Raw genomic sequence first — 8,058 nt, forward strand, 5'->3', positions numbered from 1 at the left:
TAAGCACAATGTTTTCTGGGTGCAAGGAGTTGGAAGTGGTGGCTGCGAGTAGCGCGTTGATGCAGACGCTGTGGTCGCTATAGAACCAACTGCATGCTGGGAAATGAGCGCGCAAGTTGCTGGGATGAAATCCGGTTGTACTGGAGCAGTATACTCGGTTACAACTCAAGAAAGGCACCACCTCATGTAGTGTATCACTCCGCCAAAGCGCCGGACCCGTTACGTCAGTGCGCGCGCGTTTTGAAAGGGGTTTGCTATGAATGCGTGATATCGTCTGCCTTGTCTCGTGCAGTTTGTTTGTCGTCTCTGGAGTCGTTTATAAGCATATTAAGTCCAAAAAATCACGGGGACGGCTCACGCCATGTTCAAAATATTCCCAGTAACGCCCTAATTGCGCCGCGCGGAGAAACATCCCGCTACGGTGATAAGGCACAGCGCCAACTTCCGGTGCCGTTCTTAAGTTGTCACCGAGTATAGGTGGTACGACAACAGCGAAAAACAGGAAGTAAGCAACAGTTTAACGTATGTGCCATTTCGTTTTTGGTACGCGTCGCATACGTGAAATGTATGCGCAAGACGGACGAATAACTAAAGCAGGTATACGGGAAACGTACGCAACGCCATCTACTAGGGGTAATCTATTTTAATTTTGGCACGCGGTATATGGTAAAAATAGCGCTCTGAATACTGGATATAAGCAATGAACATCTACCAAGATCAAGAAACAGATCAAGTGAAGGCGCGTGAAGTTGTCGCTAAATCCGTCATAATCGCGGATCTGAGAGTGGGCCCTTTGAACGTGTTTTTGTAAGTGGCGTACACGCAGAGTTTTGTTGCGGAGGTGACCGGACCCCTCCCTTAAAAAGGAATGGTAATCATTTTAAGGGGGCAAAAAAAGTAAAAACGAAACAAAGTGAGAAAAAAAACACCAAATCAGTTCAGGGATTTAAAAAACTTTGGAATGCTTCGGGACGAAGGTAGCCTCTATATGTCTTTCCAGTCTACCATCGTTGCTGAGCACGAGGTCGCAGGTTCGATTCCCGGCCGCGGCGGCCGCTTTTCTGATGGAGGCGAAAAGAAAAAACGCCCGTGTGTACGAGATTTCGGCGCACGTTGAAGATCCCCAGGTGGTCGAAATTAATCCGGAGCCGTCCACTACGGCGCGCCTCATCGCCTGCGTTCCGGCGGCGCGTTAAACCCTACAATCAATCAATCAATCAATCAATCAATCAATCAATCAATCAATCAATCAATCAATCAATCAATCAATCAATCAATCAATCAATCAATCAATCAAGTCTACCTTCGTCGTCGTCTTTTTAGTGCCCTATTATTTTTCCTGCAGAAATGCACCAACTAGCTCAGTAAGTTCTGTTAACCCTCTGCCGTCCCCTTGCGTTCGCCACTGCTTTTAAAGCGAAGGCGAACGGGCAGTATGGTGGTCCCGTGTACGCAGATAACTCATCCGGCGCAACCGCACGGGCATGCGCGAGAACACCATGCTGGAGAGCAGTAAGGGGACAGAGATGGACTGGTTTGTCCCTCTCGCAGCAGAGCGCCCGCGTAGCGAGCTATGCGAGAAACAGCTCAAGCTACAACGGCAGGTAAGGGTAGAGGCAATAGCAATGGCAAACAACGGCATCACGCTGCTTCGAAATGGGTGGGCCACGCGCCGTGCGTAAAACTGCAGCCGCACGTTTCATTATCCCTGGTAAATCGTCTACGAAGCGCATGGGCGCATTTTTTATCATTATAGATACCCCGTAACAGTCAGAACACTTTTGAGACCCTGTAAAACACCTGCGACCTTCGCAGGAAACACATTTCAAAGACCCGCCAGTACACAATAGCAGTGCAACGAGCGCCTAGCAGCGACGAGTCGTTGCCTGTCCCTGAAAACAAAATGGTGCACATCGCGGTCGAACAGCTGCGTCGGTTTTCCTGCGTTGAAGGGGGAGCGACATCTGCGTCACACTGTGTGCTACATTGCGTCGTAGTGTACACCTGCGGGGAGAAGGAACTGCGCTGTCGCACCTGAGGTCGCGGTTTCCATTCCAACCGAACAGGCTGCCTTTAGAAAAGGAGGCGAAGTACAAAACACGCGCTTGCGTGGGCTGGGTTTAGGCGCACGTTGAATTACCACAGGTGGTCCAGATTCATCTGCAGACCTCCACTGTTGTGCGCGTCTTATATACCGCCATTTCGAACATGCAGCATACCGTGACGAATCATCAAAGGCGTTTCGTCGGTTTTAAAGCAATGCTTTACTAATCTCGTCCGGTGGTTTCGCCGTAGCGGAGGATTTGACCTTTATTTGACCGCAACTGCACCGTATCATTGGCAATGGCGTAACGGCGCAGCTGCGTGCGAGGATCATCAAAGGCGTTTCGTCGGTTTTAAAGCAATGCTTTACTAATCTCGTCCGGTGGTTTCGCCGTAGCGGAGGATTTGACCTTTATTTGACCGCAACTGCACCGTATCATTGGCAATGGCGTAACGGCGCAGCTGCGTGCGAGGATCATCAAAGGCGTTTCGTCGGTTTTAAAGCAATGCTTTACTAATCTCGTCCGGTGGTTTCGCCGTAGCGGAGGATTTGACCTTTATTTGACCGCAACTGCACCGTATCATTGGCAATGGCGTAACGGCGCAGCTGCGTGCGAGGATCATCAAAGGCGTTTCGTCGGTTTTAAAGCAATGCTTTACTAATCTCGTCCGGTGGTTTCGCCGTAGCGGAGGATTTGACCTTTATTTGACCGCAACTGCACCGTATCATTGGCAATGGCGTAACGGCGCAGCTGCGTGCGAGGATTATCAAAGGCGTTTCGTCGGTTTTAAAGCAATGCTTTACTAATCTCGTCCGGTGGTTTCGCCGTAGCGGAGGATTTGACCTTTATTTGACCGCAACTGCACCGTATCATTGGCAATGGCGTAACGGCGCAGCTGCGTGCGAGGATCATCAAAGGCGTTTCGTCGGTTTTAAAGCAATGCTTTACTAATCTCGTCCGGTGGTTTCGCCGTAGCGGAGGATTTGACCTTTATTTGACCGCAACTGCACCGTATCATTGGCAATGGCGTAACGGCGCAGCTGCGTGCGAGGATCATCAAAGGCGTTTCGTCGGTTTTAAAGCAATGCTTTACTAATCTCGTCCGGTGGTTTCGCCGTAGCGGAGGATTTGACCTTTATTTGACCGCAACTGCACCGTATCATTGGCAATGGCGTAACGGCGCAGCTGCGTGCGAGGATCATCAAAGGCGTTTCGTCGGTTTTAAAGCAATGCTTTACTAATCTCGTCCGGTGGTTTCGCCGTAGCGGAGGATTTGACCTTTATTTGACCGCAACTGCACCGTATCATTGGCAATGGCGTAACGGCGCAGCTGAGAGAGTTTTAGCATAGCGTGCTCCGTCCGCTAACGCTACGGCGGCGGATAGCAGGGCGCGACTGGGGAGAGCAAATTCGTCACGGTGGGGTGGATTAGTTCCGCGCGGCCTGCCTTCGCCATGCCCACTCTTTCCCTCCGCTGAGGGGCAACCTCTTCGCACTCCCCGCGCGCGCATGCGCAGTCCGGTCCCGCTACCCGCTAACCTTAGCGTAGGGTACGGGAGCCGAATCGCAACAGGCACGTTGCGCTGATGTTTGCCTCGCAAGCGTCAGCGCCGTTTTCTTTATCCTGGTGGTTCGGGGGGTCATTTCTTGTAGGAATGATGCCACGCATATCACGGGCTCGGTTCGTAGCATTCATATTACGTAAGTGTCGGCGCCCTGCCCTAGACAGCAACAGCCGGGATTATCGCGAGTCACGCACGGGCGGCCACACAAAGAAGGCATCTAAGGTAACGTCATAACAAGGCCGAGAAGAACGAACAGTTTAAGTGGCGCAGACTAAAATACGTTAGCTGTTGATATTGTAGCCGACCAGTCAGATTGCAGATAATACAAACGGCAGGAAGGAACTGATGCATTCATCACGGCCGTCGTTCTTTACACCGTGTCTCAGTGTCAACCCCATAGATCGTCGCACGGCATGCTGCAGGCCATGGTTGATAACGGGTCGAGGAATTGCCACTCCTTTACCGATGCCCTAGCGTGCGCTACAGACAACTTAAGTAGGAACAGTGCTGCGCTCACAGCGGTGTCTGTCCGGCGCAACGTGCGTATATCCTCTTAAGACTCCGCGTGCAACATATTGCACATTCCGATTTCTGCGCTCCGTAAACAAAATTGCCTGATGTGTGTTTTATGCAATCTGACTTTGTTTTATGCAACTGTAGTTGCGAGATTGCGCTTATACTAACAAACAAAAGTGGGATTTTACAGTCCGGAGGTTTTCCATCGACGCCACGAAAGTTAATCGTTTTCATGTGTTTAAAAATGCTGTGACACTCCTAATTTTTGTATAATGAGCTCAAAAAAGACTAAGGTATCATTGACCATCGCTATTTATCCCTTGACGTTGCTATGTTTTTCTTCATTTCACTCGTAAATTTGATGTGCAACCAGTTGCACGTCAGGACAATGTTCACTTTTTGTGACTACATTTGGCTGAACCCATTATTTTGATTTCCTCTTTCTCTCTGTTGAGATTTCATCTATTCATTGCAAATAAATAATAACACATCTCTTCAGCTGCCGCCTATGCTTGTGCCCTCGAAAGTCTTTGGAGGATTGCGGCAAATGGAAAGAAGCAGCACCGATTCCATGTTTTTAGGGGCGAAGCCCCTTAGCGCTGGGGCTGTTGGCGTCTCCTGTCGTCGTCGTATTTGCCGTTTGTCTCATGTAGTCACGGTACTAAAACATCGGGAAACTCATTTGTGCTTCGCGCTGGAATGTACTGTGTACTAAAAAAAAAAACACCGTGACACTCGTTTGCGCCTCGCGCTGCAGCGCTTCGTAACGCGTTAGTATTAATAATAAAAAAAAAAAACGCCGGGACTCTCCTTTACGCCACGCGCTAGAGATATTCGTGCTTCAAAGACAAGAGACTTTTACAGCAAAGCTGTATACCTGTACCCCCAAAGGTTCCTTCTCCGTTGGAAAAACGCCAAGGCGCCAAGAATGTACTCTAACAATGCATGCTTCACTCCTGCGCAGATTTCACGTTAGTGGAGATGGCCCGGGATATTTATCATTTGTGCGAGGCTTCCTTTCCCCTGAAAGATTTCAAAATCTAAGACAAGGCCTCGAGGGCTTGCCAAGATAAAGTTCTTCGGGCCTGTCCGGTTGGACTTCTCAGGAACTATTTGCTTAACTCGACACGTACCAATGAAGGGAATAATTTGCTCGTCAACGCAGATGTTTGGTGAGCACGGCGCAGTGAGGCAAGCGTTTCTAATGATGTCAAGAAGAGGGCGGACTTTCCATAGCTGATCGGCTTCTTTAACTTCATCGAAAACAGCAACACACAAACACACACGCACACACACGTGCGCGCTGTTACGAATCGGCCAACGCCACGTGTTTTCCCGCATCAGCCGCCACGTGTTTTCCCGCATCAGCTTCCACGTGCGAAGCCACGACGTTCGCCACACCCTTCAGGTGCCAGCGCGTCGGTGAGTCACGCCTTGACATCCCCGGCTGAGACGCTTCGCTATCGGCGCGATCAACATTCGATAGCGCGGCCCCGGCACCTTTCAAGGACACTCTCTCCCCTCTCTCGGACGCCACGTGCGGCGAGGCTATGAATGACTCACGAACTGTGGAAAGAGCATTGTGTGTGTCTGTGATGTTCGTGGCGTGTTACTCTTGGGGGCGTTTGACCTTTGTTGCTTTTAGGTATAAATAGAAGCAGCACAAACGCTGAAATTCATTCCTGTCTGAGCAGCGAATCCATGCGGTCGCTCTGCTCGAGTCCTGTATTGTAACCTCGCCCGTCGGGGCATTGTATGTTTTTTTGGCTTTGACTCACCTCTCGCCATGAAGTAAACAGTTACGTTATCCTACTGCTCTGGACTTCTTCACGGCTGCAACAGCGGCTGGCCGCTCGCTTCATACACGCTACCCATCGTATGTTGGAGGCCACGGAGATCGGATCGGGTGCCCCCGCCCGGTCGCAACAGCGCGCACACACGCACGTGCGCACACAGACGCACGCGCGCATGCACACGCACGCACACACACGCACATGCGCTCAGACACGCGCGCACACACGGACACACACGCGCACGCACGCGGACACACACACGCACGCGCACGGGCACACAAGCACAGACACACACACACGCACAGGCATGCACGTACGCCATGCGCGCGCGCACAAACGCACATGCAAGCACGCACGCACGCACAGACACACACGCACGCGCGCGCGTTAGTCACGTATGGGTTGAAAATACAGTAACACTATAATTGTTCAGACCTCGAGGGATAATCGCGGAACATTTCCAGCAGTCATATCTGCCTTGTATTAGGTAAACACTACAGTAAAGCTGCACTCAAGCGAGCAATCTGAGTAATTTTTTTCCAATTCATGGAACATTATCACGAGTAGGCCACAATTTGTTCTTCCCAACTGAAGGGGTCGGAAAACAATAGAGGTGTTTGGATGTATTCATCGGTTTGATTATTGTTAAACTGAAAACCGGCGCGTATACTATAAATTGCCTGTTTACCGAGTATTTCAAGCCTTCAACAGCATAATCACATCATAAACGTTTGACTTGAGAGCCAGTTCGTTATGATAACGATGGGTTCAATAGAATTCGGGGCACAAAATCCGCTTTCGACTAACCTAGACCGCATTGTCTGCGTGGTTTCGCGGGTGTATAGCACAAACCTTCTCATTGTATTTGCATGTGAAAACAACGCACGCTGAGTGCCTCCTTGCAAGCAGCCGCAACGCAAGCTAGTTTCTGCAGAAGCGAATGCATGCCGTACAGCCTGAAGAAAATATCCACACGAACTCTGTGATCCTCCCAAACTTCCCAAAACCTCTAAACAGGCGTTGGGTAGTGTGCAGAAAAATAAAGCCGTTGGGCACACAAAAACCATTCACCTGATACAAGTGAACAACAATGAAATAAATATAGTACAGCCGGTTTATTTCCTGCTGTGCGATGCGCGTGTTGGTGCCCGCTGCTTGGTGCGCAGCATTAGAAGCTGTTGAGTCTTCATAATAGAGGGTTTTAGTATAGCGTTTTCAGCCTTACGCAAAGTGTTACCGCTCGCTATTCCCTTGCGTCGGTGGAACTGCGCATGCGCAGCACCCAAAGTTGGTTTTGCGTTTAGCGGCCGTAAAACGAGCGCCGCTGTTTCAGCAAAAAAGCGCGCGTACGATACCGCCCTTGCGTGTCCCTGTGTTTACAACATGGCGGCAGGTAGAGCGGAGCACCTAAACGTTTTCTTTCACCTGTGTGCAGCAGTTTGCGTCTTATAGAAGAAGTTTTTAAGTGCGAATGCACTTTATAAGCGACCCCAAACCATCCACCGCCGGCGGCGGCGGCGGCGTCCGCAGTGCTCCTCTATATTTAAAAAAGAAACAGCATCCGGCGCCAGGTTTCCATCCGAGGACTTTGCGGCCGCAGCGCGACGCTCTACCGACCAAGCCACGGACGCTTTTTTTTTTTCTTTATTGCCTGCTTGGCGACAACACAACACGCACTGTTCAGTACACAAATTACTAGCTCCAGCCACCAATCGGCTGAAGGGAGTGGCTTAAAACATCTTAAATTGCGCTAGAACATCCAGAACGGGTAACCACTCAGGCTCTTCCGGCATCACTCGATAAACTTCTCTTATATAAGCAACGCTTTCAATGAAGTACTCTCGCACTGTGCGAGCATCCTCTTCGGCATTTTGAACCGCCATGCTAGTTTTCCACATAGAATGCAGACTAAGTACCATGAACATATCATAGGGCACGCCTCCATCGTTGTTTACGGGCAAAAAGCGAATGCCATAAGGCGTTAATGCTAAGTCTTTTTTCAGGGTTCGTTGGAGGATGTCCCAGTGAAACACCGCATCCCAACAGTCCAGAAAAATGTGCTCAATTGTTTCCAGCTTTTGGCATAGTCTACAGTTAAGTGTCCATGGGTGTACATATAGTCCTTTTTCCTGCAGCCAG

Source organism: Haemaphysalis longicornis, unplaced genomic scaffold, assembly GCF_048455015.1.
Source record: "Haemaphysalis longicornis isolate Haplotype H1 unplaced genomic scaffold, Haemaphysalis longicornis Haplotype H1 scaffold_10, whole genome shotgun sequence".
Classification (NCBI taxonomy): domain Eukaryota; kingdom Metazoa; phylum Arthropoda; class Arachnida; order Ixodida; family Ixodidae; genus Haemaphysalis; species Haemaphysalis longicornis.